Genomic DNA, 19311 nt, shown 5'->3' with positions numbered 1-19311 from the left:
CTGAGCAACTAGCCTGGAGGTGAGGATATTCTTAAAGAATATTGACACACCACTGCCTTTAGTGTTTTGGTCCAGGTTAGGTGGCCAAAAGGTGTGGTATGAATTATAGCCTGGTAATGCAGGGGTGCTCTCTTGAGCCTTGAACCAGGTCTCTGTCACTGCACAGATGTCAATGTTCTCCATTTTAAGGAGTGCCTCAGGTGAATGCATTTTGAGGTTTAGTCTTCTAGCACTGAGTAGCATTACCCTCAGATGCTGCTTGCTTGTACCTGTTACGGTGGTGAATTTGTCATTTGAACCTTGCCTAAAAAAGGAACTATAGGGGTGGCAAGTGCCTTAGCCAGTATCTGGAATCCCATGGGTGACAGGTACAGGCCACCTCTGGCAAAGCATTGTGGTCTGTCGATCATGTCATCCCAGCCAGACAGATACTGGATTCCCTTAGAATGACACCAGAAGCTTAGCCAGTTGTTGAAGTCAATCATTTTGTCCTTGTACTATGGTATCATTCTGGGTGATGTCAGGATGCTACTCAGAGCTAGGGTCATACCTGCCTGGGCTACAAGATCAGAGAGCTCCTCCATGCCTCTTTTCATGTAATCCAGGGATGTACATCTCAGGTCATTCACACCAACATGAACAATGACAGAGTTATATTTGTACTTGTTGTGGAGTGAACTGAGTGCGTGCTTTATGTGGCAGATCATGGCACCTGACAGGCAGCTGACAGTAACTTTCTCCATGTTTAGCCTGGAGAGTGGAACATCAGTGTGGTTGACTATAGAGTCACTTATGACTAGAGTGTTAGGTACGTTGTTATGCCTTATGGGCTGTGGTTGAGTGGCACACTGAGATTGTGGGCTATGTGTCATTTGGGTTGTGTTGGGGGGGTGGAGGTTGCTTGTGTTTCTGATTTGGAGGTCTCTGTTGCTTCAGCAGATTTTTATTGAGAGCCTCTGTGAATGTAGGTGTGTGTTTTATGTTTCTATGTGTGTGCTTTGGTGGTGTAGGTTTTGAGGGACTATGTGATGAGTGTGGTGTGGTACAAGTGTTTACCTTCTCTTCTTGACTGCCCAGTCCAGTCTTGGGTGAAGAGAGCTTTGCTTCCAGTTTAGCTATATAAGTGCACCTCTCACAGGTTGTAGTGTTGGGTGGTAGGAGGAGAGGGTTTTCTGTATACATGAGGCAACTGCTGCATTGCCCCAAAATGCCCAGATTCATCAGGTAGACAGAAGAAAAACACCGGGGGCTGACCCTTAGACATGCCTGGATAGGTGCTTATTTATTAAGTACTAAAAACTGTTTTCCTCTAGACAAGTGAGGAAAGTTGAGTGCTGTAGTAATTTATAGCTTATTTAGTGCTTACAATGAGTTCTGAACATGTGCTGTGCTCAAAGAAACAGATTTGAGTGCTAAAACTAAAAAACTAGCTAGTTCTAAGGGAAAATTTGAAGAGCAGACTTTATGGCTCTGGGAATAGTTAAACCCTAGCTAAGCAGTGATGCATAAAGCGTATTTTATTTAATATAACAGTAGCAAATGAGCAAACTAATTTAAACAAATTAACCAATTAACCAATAAAAAGCTAAAAACTGAGCCCTGTTCCAGCAGTCTTTGATCAGGCAAGTTCTAACTGCACACTCCTGCCACGGGGTAACCTTATCCAAAAAAAAGATGGCCTGGATTAGTGCTGAAGTTATGCAAACAAAGCTAGATTCAGCAGGTCTAAATCTAGTCTATGCTACAGCAAACAAGGCATACCAATTTCAGAAAGAAACAGTTCAAATAAGCTGGCCCAATAAGCCTTTAACCAGAAACTTTCAGCTCAGAAGGGCAGAATCTACCCTCTCCTCCCACAAGAGTGCAGACCACACCTTCCTAATGTAAAATAACTGGCCTGAAGCCCAAGTGCTTAAACCAGAACTTATACACTTTTAGAATAACAGACAATAAGCCTTCAATCAGCAACTCCCAACTTAGAAGGATGTTAGCTACCTGTCCTTCCACTACAGTGCAGACCACAAACCGTCTTAATGTAAAACAACTGGTCTGAAGCCCAAGTGCTTAAACCAAAGGCTTAGAATAACAGTTACAATTTAATCAGGCTACTAACAAGCAGTAATAAATGCAGCAAAATAAATGCAATTAAGTACTTTTAAGAACAGGCAGCAAAAGCAAAATAAAGTAATAAAGTAGGAAGTAACACAAATACAGTAAAAGCAGATGGATAAAGTGCAATTTTTTATATAACAATAGAAAACGAGCAAATTGAATTAAACAAATTATCCAGTTAACCAGTAAAAAAGCTCAAAACTGAGCTCTATTCCAGCAGTCTTCAATCAGACAAGTTCTAGCTGCATACTCCTGCCACTAGGATGCAGGGGAACCTTCTCCAAAAAGATGGACTGGATTAGTGCTTAAGTTATACAAACAAAGCTAAATTCAGCAGGCCTGAATCTAGTCTATGCTACAGCAAACAAGGCACACCAATTTTAGAAAGAAACAGTTCAAATAAGCAGGCACAATAAGCCCTTAACCAGAAATTCCCAGCTCAGAAGGGCAGAATCTAGCCTCTCCTCCCACAAAAGTGCAGACCAAGAACCTTCTTAATGTAAAATAACTGGCCTGAAGACCAAGTGCTTAAACTAGAGCTAATACACTTTTAGAATAACAGACAATGAGCCTTCAATCAGCAATCCCCAACTTAGAAGGATGTAAGCTACCTGTCCTGCCACAACGGTAAAGACCACAAACCTTCTTAATGTAAAACAGCTGGTCTGAAGCCCAAGTGCTTAAACCAAAAGACTTAGAATAACAGTTACAATTTAATCAGGCTACTACCAAGCAGTAATAAATGCAGCAGAATAAATACAATTGTGTACTTTTAAGAAGAGACAAAAGCAAAATAAAGTAATAAAGTAGAAAGAAACACAAATACAGTAAAAGCAGATGAATAAAGTGCATTTTTTATTTGTTAGTAAAGTGCAAGGAGAGAGGAAGGAGGAGCAGAAGATAATTCAAGGATAAGAACCTAAGTGGGTTGGCCTTCTCAGATGATCTCTCTGTATTAAGTAGAGTGAATACTAGACTGGGATGGTGTCCCAGATCAAATTTACAGTAGGGGCGGGCAACTGAAAAGCCACCAATTATAACAACACCACAAGAATAGGGTGGGTGGGAAAAACAGTTTCAGGACAGATGAGAAACAGAAAACAATGCCAGAAAATATATATTCATTGCATTTCCAGTATTGACATACACACATATAAACCAGTAGACATGTGATATTAGGTGATCTCTCAGCACTGACATACACAGGTGCATGCCAGTAGAGACGTGGTATTCACTGTACATCCAGTAATGACATTCACAGGTATATACCAGGAGACGTGATATTCATTGCAAGTACACTGCCACTAATGAGATGCACAGGTACAAAATAGTTGACATGATATTCAGTGCACATGTCAACTATTTTGTACCTGTGCAAAATAGTTGACGTGATATTCTGTGCACATCCAGGAGTGACATACACAGGTACATACTAAGAGTCATATGGTATTCAGTGTACTCCTAGTACTGACATACAGATGTACAAACCAGGAGACATGCTATTTAGTGCACTCGCAGTAGTGACCTACACAGGTACATACCAGGATATATGTGCTATTCAGTACACTGCCGTTAGTGACATACACAATTACCAGGAGACATTTCATATCCGATGTACTTCCAATCATGACATACACACTTACATACAAGGAGACATATGATATTCAATGTTCTCCAAGAAGAGACATACACAGGGACAAACTAGTTGTCATGTGATATTCAGTTCACTACAAATAGTGACATACGCAGATATATACCAAGAGACAAGTGATATTCAGTGCACTCCCACTAGTGATTTACACAGATACCTACCAGGAGACATCTGATATTTAATGCAGTGTCACTAATAATATAAACAGGTGCATACCAGGAGGCATGTGATATTCAATGTACTCCCAGTTGTTACATACAAAGGTACATACCAGGAGAGATTTGATAATTAGTGCATTCCCAGTAGTGGCATACACAGGTACATACCAGGAGACATGTGATATTCAGTAGACTTGCGTAGTGTCATACACAGGTACATACCAGGAGACACGTGATATTTAGTGCACTCCCAGTAGTGACATACACAGGTACATACCATGAGATGTGTGATATTCAGAGCACTCCCAGTAGTGACATACACAGATACATAACAGGAGAAAAGTAATATTCAGTGCACTCCCAGTGATGACATACACACATACATACCAGGAAACAGATGATATTCACTATATGCCCAGTAGTGACATGCTTAGGTACATACCCAGAGACATTTAATATTCAGTTCACTCCCAGTAGTGACATACACACTTACATACCCGGAGACATGATATTCAGTGCATACCCAGCACTAACATACAAAGGTATATACCAGGAGACATTTGATATTAAATGGACTCCCACTAATGACATACACAGGTAAAAAATAGTTGACATGTTATATTCAGTGCATTTCCAAGAGTGAGATGCCCGGGTACCTGCTAAGTGTCATGTGATATACAGTGCACTCCTATTACTAACATACACACGTACATACTAGATGACATGTGATATTTAGCGCACTCCCCATAGCGACATACACAGATACATACCTGGAAACATGATATTCAGTGTACCTTTAGTAGTGACACACAGAGACATTCCAGGGGAGACATGGTATTCACTGTACTCCCAGTAGTGACATACACAGGTACATACCATGAGATGTGATATTCACTGCAGTCCCACTAGTGACACACACAGGCACATACCAGTAGTCCTGTGATATTCAGTGCACTCTCAGTAGTGACATACACAGGGACATACCAGGAGAATTGTGATATTCAGTGTACCCCCAGTAGTCACATACACAAGTACATGCCAGGAGACATGTCATATTCAGTAAACCTCCAGTAGTGACATACACAGTTTTACACCAGGAGACATGATAATCTGTGCACTTCCAGTAGTGACATGCACAGGTTAAATGTAATATATTCTGAGTGCATTATATTTACACAAACAGGCTAGTAACTGCATGTGTAATGATTATTATGAAAGTATAAAACAATAAGTTTTAGGAGTTTTTTTGTTTTTTCTTTAGTTTATGCTGTGGCGTTGTTTGTTGGTGTGATGCATACCATTATTGCAGCAATACTCCTTTGGTTGGTATAAGTTATGGGCAATTATAATATGTACAACAGGGTTTTTTGCTGTTTGATGGGTGCAGTTGCCTCTATATCATGACCGTTACAGGTTGCAATGTGGTTTATGAGAGTCAATATTGTAATAAAATGTACTTATGACATGTGACAAAATGTCATGCAAAGATAGACAGAATGCAGCCTAACAGATTCTAAAGTTAATAATTGGTTTTCTGTTTATGCACAGCTGAGGAATGTCACCACCATTAATATGCATATTACCCAAGCATCTGTCACATAGCTATAAAGAGGCGCTTAGCATTTCAGTTAATTAAGCATTGTAAATTCCTATCTTAGGCATATGTAGCTATAATTACGATATATCTACCGCATACTCTATGATTTTTCAGTGCAGTCACAATGCATAAAATGCACATGGAAAATAAATGCCTGTATTACATCAGTAAAAGCAGCTTTTCAGAAATTGGCATGTTAATTTAGCACAAGTATATTATGATTTATACAAGCTAAGTGCATAAACCAAAGTATAACAAAGGTGGCAGCCAGTCTTGCCAGATGTTGTATCATATGCAAATTTTGTACATCAGTCATTTGGACTGCTTGTTATCAGGGTAATGCTTACGTTGATTCATGTGTAATTACAAAAATGTTAATCTGCTAAAGGCTATACACAGATATTATCATGCTCACAATAAAAAAATTATGCTACTTTTATAGTTCTATTCAGACTATGTGCAGCATTTATTTCAACTGTAGTGGCAGCAACACTGTATGTTTGTACAGTGTATGCATAATATACTATACTGTACTATGATATAGTGACAGAGGTCCAAGTGGATGAATGCATTGCAACACCTTTACTTTGAGTTGCCTATCAAAATAAACTTCTGTTAAAAATATGGAAAAGGACCCAAGTAGCACTGAGGATGCACACTCCAATTATTCTACAATGATTAGTACATCAGTGATACTACAATACTGATAGTACAAAGCTCCTTTAACACCAAACTCTAACAAGCATATACTTCCTTTAACTGCACAACTATGTTACCCACAGCCAGTATGATAAAGATAAGATTATATGTATTGCTACCAAAAAGATATTATAATGCTATAATATTCATGTCACATATGGTTGCTACCCCGTTTGATAAACACAATATATGTTGAGCATATTTTATATTGCATGTTTGGCTAGTTTCAGTTAAAAGGGTTATTTCTAGTTTTATTTAAGCCCCTTGTATGTGTTTGTTTGTGTGTAGCACACCATTGTGCACTGCCACATAGTGGTGGTTACTGTTTGTAGTTATAGATGCAAACATTTTGCTTGTTAAATTTCCCCTTAGAATTTTGATTGTGGTCCTCCAAAGGTTTTTTGTGGCCCTGCTCTACTGTCAGGTGGAATACTAAGCCTATCCTCAGAGATACCAACGCACTATTCACCCACTAACCATTCCTAAGAGTAACCTCTTTTCCTGACCATATAAATTTACCTAACACTATGGCAGACAATTTCCCACAGTTTCATGGCATCCTGAGGTAGTGTAGCAACTGCCTCATGTTCATCGACAACCCTCTACTCCTAGTCCATACAAACTCAACATGTGAGAGATGCAACTATATTAAGAACCTTGAATCCATGTTCTCACACACAGCAGTCAGTATGTATGACAGTGAGTGTGTTGTCAGCATGCATACCTCACCTCCTACTCCACCCAAACACATATTACACATCCCTACATATGTGGAGGTCCTCGTCAGAAACATACCTAAACATCAGAGACCTCCCAAACACAAGCATGCTGCACATAATACTTCTTCTGCAGAACACAATACACATGCAGAACACAATACACATAATAGCTCATGCACCAGTGTCTCACCTGTTAAGCCCTTAAGGCAAAACACAAAACCAAACATATTAGTCATAGATGATTCCATCGTGAGACACACATGTCTCTCTGACCAGACTGGATAAGGAAAAGGTCACGAAAAGATCAAAACTAATGTCCATCAGAAATTTGATAATATCAACCATTTTCTGGATGGAACTAGTTGTCATCCACCCCATTTGATTAGTGCACTTCCCTATAATGACTTTTTACGTATTAGTAGGTTAACAAATGATAGTAAAAAACTCTTGGATGAAGAATCCAAAACATGTGAGATGTTTGAGAAAAGGGGCTATAGTGTCCACTCTATATAGGTAGCTAGGAATAATTTGTTGCAAGGTTATAATTGTGCTAGTTCTAATAAATATATGGTAAACCAGATAGAAATGTAAGTGATAAAATTATGAAGAAAATGTTTTTACTGAAAAATTATCAGAAATAATTATGTTTTATTGGAATTTCTTGTTGCAGGACAAGTTTTTAGGGGAATTTTTACTCCAAAAACCCATTGTCTCTTATAGATGTGGTAAAAGTATAAAGACATGCTTGTTCATGCTCAGTTTGTACCCCCATTAGAAGTACCTAGAAAGCCTATACATGAGTTTGGTTTGGTGGACATTGTTCAATATATAATCTTACTATTCCTTTGACTATATTAATGGACAAAGGTATTCTCCACGTGATGTATATAGTTGTAACACAGAAGGAGTTATCTATATTATAAAATGTGAATGCAATTTGTTCTCTATAGGCAAAACAAAATGGAGTTTTCATGTTAGATATTTAGAGCATCTCAGAAATATTAAAAATCAAAAGTTAAGAGTCCTTTAGGGCTACATTTTAAGATGTGCTATGGTAGTGATGGCAAAAATTTAAAAGGCACTACTATAGAAAAAGTTAAAAATGTTCCAGATATGTGTTTAAAAAGTAAGTTGCTTCAAAAGGAAGCAATTTTATTCTGAAGTTTGGTACCCTGTTCCCAAAAGGGTTAAACAGGGAACTTTAATTGGAAATGGGTGTTGTAATTATGTAATTGTTTTAATGTGTGATCGGTTTTATTTAATGTTTTTTGCATAAATACATGCATTACGGAAATGTGATTTTATACTCTGTTAAAGGCATTTGTCTGAAGCGATAGAGAGAGATTTGTATTTTTTCCTACTAATACAGAATTTGTTTGTTACAATAAATTCTGTTGGATTATCTGGTGTTGTTGTTTGTACCTATACATCAGTGGTTGCTGTAGTATAAATCCAAATTAGCTTCCTCAACTAAGGACAAGCATAAGGCATCCTTTAGTTACATATGTAATCTAAAAGGAAAGGCCCAGATTTGTGCCAAACTGGTAGTTAATGATACCACATATACTGAGTCTATGGACATAGCTAACCTGTTGGCCAAAAGGCTCTATGAAAACTTCACTGCCCTCTCCCCACTGCACATATCTCATGACATCCCTACCACCTGTCCTGTACCTTGTATCTCTAAAGAGCAGGTCACAAACTCCTTCTCTAAGGCCAAAAACACAGCATCTATGGGGCCTGATAACATCCCAGGCTGCATCCTACATGGGCTCCAACAAGTATTAGCAACACCAGTGGGTACTTTTTTCAATCATAGTCTAAGCACTGGCTTTGTCCCAGTTGAATGGAAAATGGCCACTGTTATTCCCTTGCACAAAGGCGGTGCTTCCACTGACCCTGGGAACTATAGACCTATTATCCTGACTAGCCTTATCTGCAAGACCATGGAGCAAATCATCATTGACCTTATCAACAAAGATATAGGTAATCTCCAAACACATGACCCTACTCAATTTGGATTTGTCAAATGGAGATCATGCCTGTTAAACCTGGTGGACTTCTTCGAGACAGTCACCAAGACCATGGACAAGGGGAAATCTGTGAAAACAGCCTACCTAGATTTAGCCAAGGCTTTCGACACTATCCCCTACTCAGGCATCATTGATAAACTCACCCAGCTAGGTATCAACCTTTATATCGTTAGATGGATAGCTAACTGGCTCACTGATAGAACATGTATAGTCAAAATAGGGGAATCCATCTTCAACAACAGACCTGTAACCAGTGGTGTTTCACAGGGATCAGTCCTGGGACCTCTTCTGCTTGGAATCTATTTATCCAAAGTACAAGCAAAAACTAAAGGAATATGGCTGACAAATTTGGCTGATGACTGCAAACTGGGAGTGGTCATAGAATCTCCAAATGATGTCAACATCCTACAAGAGGGTCTTACACAAACAAATGATTGGTGCCAAAGTCATGGCCTTAAACTCAATGCAATAAATATGTATTATTATCCCTCTCAGTAAGAGAGATGTTCCTGATAACTACCATATTGATAGCAACACCCTAATGAAACAGTCAGTGATGAGAGAACAATCTTACCTTTACTCAGCATGTCTCCACAGTGGTAAGAAGGACATTCTATATTGCTCATCTAATAAATAAGGGCATTGCCTCTAGAAAAAAAAAGAAGTTAGAACCTCTTTGTACTCTTTTCTCATCAGGCCAATAATTGAGTACACTGCCCCTTTTAGTATGGACCTTTCCAAGCACCTCCAGCAATTGGAGAGACCACAAAGGATCCTCACAAGGAAAATTCTACGTCTTCAACATCTGTCCTATGTGAATCATCTGAAATCACTGTCACATTATTCTGTTTCATACAGACTGCTCAGAGGTGATCTCTACCTTGCATATAAGGCAATTTCTGACCCTACTTTACTGGAAATGCTGCATATCCACAAGTCAAATGGTACACGGGTTGCTCACTCTAAAGACCTAAACCTGGTATGTGACATTAATAGAACCTGCTGGAGGGATAGATTTGTCTCCCAGAGGTTACCACACCCTTGGAACAGACTCTCACTTAATGTCAAACAAAGCAACTCACTGGACTTCTTCAAACGCAATCTGGATGATTGGATGGGTAACCATAAATTCACCCCAGGGGTTCCTCCTGTGTCCCTCTTGGACATGGGCATTAGGTATTGATCGTGGAAATAATGGTAGAACTTGGCTAGGCTTGTAAGGGCCCTAGAGCTATTAGCCTAGTAACTTCCTATGATCCTATGAGTCTATGTGCATGCCACTGTTGTCACTATTGCATTGTATTTATTTATTTATTTAAATGAGTTCAGTGGAGTAGAACACAGGTCACTGTGGAGCTCTACCAGTTTAGCCTGAGAGTTATAAAATACAAATCTGTATTACTTTGCACAGTACAGCAAAACAATGAGAAAAAAGATATATAGTATAAAACAAATATGAGAGTTGTACAACAGTATAAAATGTATCTGACAAGGGCTTATGGGTACTGTGCAAGCTAGAGCTGAACATATTTCAATTGCAGTACATTGTGTACCATATGTCAGTTGTTTTGTAATCATATAAACCTTTCTAAATGTATACTCCTGGCTACTTGGACGATACATTAACCACAACTGTAAATGCTGTTTTCCCAGTTCCCTTCTCATATAACTGCATTATACCCACATGATAAAAGTCTATCATAATAGCAAGGGATAAGTTGGAATACAGCTGCTGTTACTATTCAGGAGACATAATCCATGACATTACTAACATTTATGAACCAATAATGACTTGTTACTACACACTGAATTACATGTACACTGTTAATACTACACATACATGCTCATATTGCTCATACTGCTGCACACTAGCAGATAATAGCATTGTGTGTATCCATACATAACTACATTGCATGGTACTCTAGCTAACTTTGATATTCTTAACAGACATACAAAGTCCAGGTTTCTGCAGCTACATTCATTTTTTAATCGGGTGAGAGGTCCTACATTATTTTATTATTGTTATTTTTTTTTTTTGCAAATTCATGGAGGTTACATGTGATGGGCTGACTTTTTTGGCTGTGTGTGTCTCCACTATTTCCTTCTCTATCCAGCATCACTCAGATGATTAATCCCTCTGCACTTTGGTCACTAGCTGGCCACTGAACAATAAACCTGGAATCTGTAACTGTTGCTGACATAGGGCGGCTTGAAACAGTGTTAGGAGACCTATCCCTATGTGCTGGCATCATTCAGAAGATGATTTTAAGCCATAAGGCATGAACCTATCTGTTCCTGTCCTCCTCCTAAAGTGACAATACTCAATCATGGCCTGCCCATTGACCTGGTTTAGCTGAACTAGACACTCTTCATAGTTCCAGTCATGTCCAAGGCACATGCCCATAAATACCACCTACCTCTCTCCAGTATAGTGTCATTTCCCTCCCCACAAATACAGGTAAGTAAGCATAGCCTAATAATTCCTTCCCCTTGCCAGTTCCTACAGGTACCTGGGCTGCATAAATGAACCCAGGTCTGGACTATTGTTCAGACCACATGCTTCTGCAAGAATGCAGCTGGCTTGCTGTGCAAGGCTTGCTAACTGGACCAGCACACATACCCAATTAACAAATGTATAAATAAATAAATAAATACTACTATTGGTTCAGCAAATGTGAATTTTGGCATTATGTGCTGTCCACCCCTGGCAAGTTGTATATTTTGTAGAGGATAAGATTCTAAAAATATTGTTAATGGAGCCCATTAATGATGGCTGATATTTCATACATAAGTCTGTAGTATTGTCAGAAATGCATATATATATATATATATATATATATATATATATATATATATATATATATATGCATATATATATATTTATTACCTCTAAATATGAAGACAGTATAGTCAATGGATACCAGGGTATACCCCTTATCTATTATATCATATCTGCTTGGCTTCATTACTTTTTAGGCCTGTGTTATATATGTACATGACTTTGGTGCTCCTGCATGTGTTGTTAAGGGACACTTTTGCATGGAAGATACAACCTGTATATTGTGATACTGCTAACATTTGTGAGGCATCTTTTGGACTCTGTGCTATGTAGATAATAATCCTTCTACTGTAATTCTTGCTTTGGGCACCCTCTGTGGGTACCAGTGCATTTGAGTGTTGTCCATATCTGTGTTATGTTCTCAGCTTTGCAGAAAAGTAAATTGCTATGATGCTCAAACAGGCTTTCTAACTTTCTATCGAACCACCTTTCGTTGAGGCAGCATGTTGTTGATCGAAGAGTGTCAGACATCCAAATCGGTGACTGTTTGAAATACCAAGAGCAGAACATCAATGTGAAACAAAAACAAAACACAGCTGCACCATTCAATGACAACAACAATACACCTTAATTATTGAAACTACAGCAAGTACTTGCTGGTTGCTTACCAGCATAATGGTGTTGATCCTTACCTAGCAAAGACAGTACATGGCGTTTTAGTCAATGTGCTTGAGGTTTATTCTTTTATTTTTAGTTACAGTCCATTCGTCTTGTTCAGTATTTTGATTGCTGCAATATTTCTTTAGATTTGGATGAATGGATTGAAGTGTATGTTGTATATGTTTTTTGGATTTGGATTGATATTATGTATACCTATGGAGATTTCTTATGGAGATGTTTTGTATTCTTGGGGAGTTTTGACATGGTTTCCTACCCCATATTAACCTTTCTTTGCTTGCTGCTGGTGCAGACTGCTGTGTTTACCCTTTTCTGCTCAATCCTCTTCTCTCTGTGTTTCAAACAATTGCTGATATGGATTTAGATGCTGTTTGATTGATGACAAGCTGCTCAGTATAACATGCTTCGTTGGAAGGTAAGTTGCCATTCAAACAGAGTATATTTTCGTGTGTGTTTGTGTGTGTGTGTGTGTGTGTGTGTGTGTACATGATTGCATGCTTGCATATGCATGCATATATGTACCTTGATAACAGAAACTGATAACCTCAAAAACACAACAAAAGTACGGAAGTAGGAATAAGCCAGCAACCACTTTTTTGTAAATAAAAGCTCAGGTTAAAACAGCCCTCTCCAAAGCCAAAAACACAGCATCAGTGGGACTGAACAGTGTCCCAGGCTGTGTCCTACATGAGCTCAAAGATGAACTAACCCCTCACCTAAACACACTGTTCAAACCCAGCCTCTCCACAGGCTACATGCCCATAGAGTGGTTCACAGCAACAGTTATTTCACTTCACAAAGGTGGAGCCAAAACAGACCCCGGGAACTATTGCCCTATAAGCCTGACTAGCTTGGTCTGCAAGACTATGGGGCGCATCATCAGGGAACTCATTAACAGAGACATTGGGAACCTCCAAACACTGAACCCTACCCAGTTAAGCTTTGTTAAGGGCATATCATGCCTCCTAAACCTGGTGGACTTCTTTGACACAGTTACCAAGGCTATAGACGAGGGAAAGGTGATCCACACAGCTTACCTAGACCTCACAAAGGCCTTTGACACCATTCCCCACTCAGGTATTATAGACAAGCTCACCAGCCTGAAAATAAACCCCTTCGTCATGAGATGGGTTTCCAACTGGCTCACGGACAGAACCCACATGGTAAGAGTTGCGCGAGCTAGGTTTGACTCTAAACCGGTTACAAGTGGCATTCCCCAGGGCTCAGTCCTAGGACCCCTCCTGTTCAGCATATACTTCTCAGAGGTACAGGCAAGCACATGAGGACTATGGCTGACAAGGTTCATAGATGACTGCAAACTAGGGGCTATAATTGACTCTCCGGCTGACACAGACATCCTCCTAAAGGGTCTCACTGAGACAGATACCTGGTGTCAAAACCATGGCCTCAAGCTAAATGCCAAAAAGTGCATAGTCATCCCCTTTGGAAAAAACAAAGTACCCACAAACTTCCACATAGGTTGTAGTCCCCTAAATACGGAAGACGAAATAAGGGATCTGGGGACCCAAGTAGATAGTAATCTCTCCTTTGATAATCACATTGCCAAAGTGGTTAGAAAATCCTTCTATGTGGTCCACCTAATCACAAAAGGGTTTGCATCCAGATCAAAAGAGGTCATTGTGTCCCTCTACGCATCACTCATCAGACCCATCATAGAGTACAATGCCCCATTTGGGATGTACCTTACAAAACACCTGCAACAGCTGGAAAGACCACAGAATTACCTCATCAAGATGATCACGGCCTCAAACAGATGCCCGATGCAGCTCGACTGAAGCAACTCCAGCTGTACTCGGTTGCATACCGCCTACTCAAAGGTGATTTCTGCCTGACATACAAGGCCATGTCCAACCCAGAATTGATGGACATGCTCCACATAAAGAAAACCATATCCCCTCGAGCCACATGCTCTAGGGATCTAAACCTCACCACAACAATAAATAGGATGTGCTGGAGGGATAGATTCCTGTCCCAGAAACTTCCCATGCTCTGGAACAAGATTCCAAACTACATTAGGCAGAGCTCCTCACTAACACTCTTCAAGAGAAACCTTGATGAGTGGATGGGAAACAGGAAGTTTACCCCAGGGATCACTTCAGTGGGTCAGCTGGACAGAGGTACAGGGAACTAATCTAAGGGGGTGGCGAAAGCCAACACATTCCGGCTAGGTTTATAAATGCCTTTGGGCAGATAGCCTAGTACCTACCTATGAACCTATGAACCTATGAAGTGCTTACATCCCTTTAGTTTGCAATGTAGAACTTCATCAGATTAAAATTACAAAGTAGAATACTGCTAATAAATACAGGAAGAATGCAGTAATTATGTAATCACATTAAAATTCTTTAAAGTGATATGATGTTAAAAAACTTGAAATAATAAATTCCATACACATAAAGTAAACCATAAATGCATAAAACATAGAACTTCTATTATGCTATAAACATTCCTAAACATCAGCGAGGACCAATATAATAATAAATTAATTCATAATCTGTCAGTCCGAAGTGCTAGCAGGCTAGATATGAAAATCTTATCATTAATAACCAGGCAGCATTCAATAAAACCTGCCAGTATAGCTCCCTTTATTTCAAAAATGCTGACAATTTTCCACCTTACACATTAATATCAACTTTTCCTAAAACACAAAAACAAATGTATTCAAATCTGAACATTCTAATGCATGCTTACGTAATGCATTATTAGTATCTTTCTTTTTAATTGCATATATTTGCTGGTAAATTCTCTTCCTTAAATTCTTATCTGTTTTTCCTATGTAAAAATGCATAGGACAAAAAGGTAGCTACATAAACCACACCTTTTGTATTGCAGTCATAATCCCCTTGTATTTTAAATACCCTTGGGTAGTTTCCTATAGTGATATTCATCAACTCACAAATAAACCTACATTGTTTACAATGTCCACACGTGTTCATACAATCTCGCTTTTCCACTAGTCCCTTTTCTTCTTCATAGATTCATAGGTAAATACTAGGCTATCTGCCCATGGGCATTTATAAGCCTAGCCACAGAGTGATGGCTTTCGCCTCCCCATTAGATTAGTAACCTGTGCTTCTGTCAATAGGGCTCCTGAAGTGATCCCAGGGTAGAACTTATGATTACCCATCTACTCATCAAGATTTCTCTTGAAGAGGGTCAGAGCGGAGCTCTGTCGAATATGGATTGGGATTCTTTAGATTCTAGATTCTTTAATAAATCAGCAGTTGAATAATATTAGTGTAAAAATTACACTAAAAAATAACAAACCATTTTCAGCACTCTGGCCTTCATCAGTGTGAAGCAAAATACAATTTACATCCATTCAATAAAAAATATATATATATATATATATATATATATATATATATATATATATATATATACACACATCAACTGAGGTGCAGTTACTGCCCTACAATGATGCTAGAAGCCTGGCTAGTGGTGTTCTCAAGAGACACTTTATGTAAATGATTGCGTTAAAGTACTTCAAAATATTCTGCCATTAGCCTGTACGAATAAATGCAGATAAACGATTATACAAAGCAAGATCATCTGTAGTCAGGATGTATCAGGTAAGGAGGAACTCGTGCTTTGAACTTGGGACATGGGCACTTTTCAGAATTTTTTTAAATTATTGTCAAATAAATCCAAAAGCTCATCCTTATTATCATGAGTGTTCAGCAGCATAGTTTTTTTTTATTGCTCATGAGAATCCATGGGCAGTTCTGGACAGATACGCAATGTAGGTTACTATGTAACAGTTCACGATAAAAGACATCACACTATGTTGACATGCATCACATTCACAGGACTAAAAAGGCTGCAGCTGCCAGCATACCTGCGACATGAGCTGATCTACTTTATCTTGCACTACTGAATTTAGCTGATCTGTAGAAAGGCCTATGATTGAATAATGGTAGAGCAACTGATCACCTCCTTCTCTGGTTTCTAGGGCTAGACCCTTTCTTGTAACTGAGCAGCATGGATGTTGAGCATCTCACAGTATACTAGGCAGACAACCAAAATCAGAGGTACCACAGCACTGGGTAGTAGCAAAGCCAGGGTCCCACTTCTCCTGTAGCCTTGCTTCTCACCTCATCCATCCTCACCACTTCCTGCCTTTTTTAAACACTTTCTGATCTTTAGCATTACTATTCATGATCATCTGTGTAGGAATTATAATGGTGCAAATTAACTGATTCATTTACCACTGATACATGCATGCATATAACCACAAGCCTGATAAGGTTTAATTAAAACTATAAAGTAAGCATCTCATGCCAGCTAGTGTTCAGTGATTGTTGTAAATCGTCCTGCAAGTGTTAAATGGATATAAAGTCCCAGTGCTTAAGGAAGATAACAGAATGCCCTAGCAGACTGCAAGTGTGCCCAGTTAAAATGGTTTTCTATTAAATGTCCTGACTAAGTCTCCAGTGCAAGGTCACTTGAACTTGTTGCAGCTCCCAGATGCCAATAACAGTATTTCACCTTGGAACCAATCACAAGTGCAGACTCACCTTGGAACCAATCACAAGTGCAGACATTTCCTATAAAACTAGTTATGGCTGCTTAAAGAGATACTACACTTGATTACAAAGTCATCTAAACCACACAGACAACCAACCAAGTGACAACACCAATTATCTGTACGATTACAGTTCTACGACATTTTATCTGACACCAAGCAATGTTTTAAGCAAACATGGATGCACAGTTAGTTCCAAATTAAGTAACCAAAAAATAATCCATTTATTTATTTTTATTTCATTCTATTTTTGAAGAGATACAACTTACTCTCAAGGTATAATGCAAAATAAAAAAAAAATGTTCTACTGTCCAATACTAAACAGCAGCCAACAAAAGGAACAGCCTGCATATCATTGCTGGAGCCTTCCTGTGTCCTGACAGAGTGCTCTTCAAGCTATCTGGAGATATACAGAGCTGAGTATATTTTTCTGGCACTTCAGGGTTGTGTACTGGTAATTGTCGTTTGACTAATTTTATATCATTGCTGGCTGACTTCAGAGTTGTGCACTGTTATTTTTGCTTCACTGTATAGTTTTTCAGATCTCTGCTGAAGGTGTTGGTTTTCCCATATCCACCCTCCCTATTCCTGCCTTGTTGTTTAAATTTGGAGGCTTTTGCAGTTGCCCGCCCCCACTGTAGATTTGATCTGGGACACTCCCCCCAGTCACATCTCTTTACCTCATTCTACCTAATAGATTCCTTCTGCACTTGTTTTTAGTAATTTTTAATTTAATCACATTTTTTAAACTGCTTGGTCTAACATTGCTACATACTCAAGTGTGCTAGCTTGCACTGCATTTGAATTGTTTTTACTGCTGTTTTAGCTACTTTTATGTATATATATATATATATATATATATATATATATATATATATATATATATATATATATAAATACCTTTCCTGTAACTAGTGTAGTCCAGATTCAGATTTGCTGTATCCAGGACTGTATGTAAGCTTCTGAGCACCACCCCCCAACCTTTCTGTGTTGGAGGGAAGCCTTCTAGCTTATCAGTGGGAGTGGTAAGCACTAGGTAACCTATCTACCACATAAGGAGTGGCTCTGGCCCAGAGATTGTAGTTATTGGCCGTTTGGGCAGTTTTTCCATCTCTCTCAACTTTCTGATTTAAAAGCCTGCATTTGCACTTGTTTCCCCCTTTCCTGTAACTAGTTTAGTACAGATACAGATTCTTAGTTTTAGCACTTGAATTTGCTTATTCGTGATCAGCACATGTTCAGAACTTGTAAGCACTAAATAACCTACTAATTACTACAGCACTCAACCTTCCTCATTACCTAGAGGAAAACAGTTTTGGTACTTACTTTCCTCACTTATTTATTTATTTATTTATTTATTTGCAGTTGGTTTACCAGGATAGTCCATTGGGCCTAAAAGAACCCGTTTTCAATGGAGTCCTGGGGAGAAAAGCTCCAAAAAAGAACAGACAAACAGAATAAGTACATACATTTAAAAAGCTTCTTAATGCAAACTAACAGACAAGTTGAAAACAACATAGCTAGGCTACTTATACCATGTAAAAAAAGAGTACAGTCATAACTTTTGCATTTGATGTACATTCGAAAATGTGAATTATTGAAAAAGTACAAATAATGAGAGGTAGGTTATGGCATTAAAGAGGTAGGATTATATTGTTATATGGTGTGGTTAGAATTCGAGAAAGTAATAAGTATACAGGCTTTGTTGAGTAGGAAGAGAATGAATGGAGGATGAAGGATGAAGGGTTCCAGATTTTTATGATGGATGGGAACAAGAGCATTCCCATTGGGACGTAAGATGAGTATGAAGAGATTTTTGAATGAATAGAGATTAGAGATGGTACGAATAGATGGTGGGAGTGAGTTCCAAAGACGAGCTATGTTAAAGGATAGTAGGTTTTGCCTGGGGGCTTTGGTTTAAGTATTTCTAATAGGTTTTGATTGTTTGACCTTAAGATTCTATCAGGTAAGTGAAACTTAAAAGAAGAAGACAGGGAGGGACAAAGAGAGGGGTTGTTAATGAGTTTGTGGGCTAGGGTAAGCTGAATGTAATTGAGCTGATGTGGAAGTTCAAGCCAATGTAGTTTTTGGAGAGAGGAACAGTGATGGGTGAATGACCTGTGTCCGTTGGCGAACTTGGCGATTTTGTTGTAGCATGAGGAAAGTTGTTTTTTAAGAGAGGTCTGAATATTAGTTAGGAGAGGTGAACCATAGAGAAGGGAGGGAATAAGAAAGGAAGAAGACAGAGTGATTTTTGAGGTCTTTGTGAGATATTGATTTTGACGGTAAAGCATACCCAGCTTTTGGTGGGTTTTTTTAATGTTTAGGTGTATGTGGGA

The sequence above is a fragment of the Protopterus annectens genome, chromosome 2.part0, assembly GCF_019279795.1.
Source record: "Protopterus annectens isolate FY-2018-M chromosome 2.part0, PAN1.0, whole genome shotgun sequence".
In the NCBI taxonomy this organism is placed as follows: Eukaryota; Metazoa; Chordata; order Ceratodontiformes; family Protopteridae; genus Protopterus; species Protopterus annectens.
The sequence above is the reverse complement of the archived record's forward strand: the minus strand, read 5'-3'. Positions refer to the sequence as shown.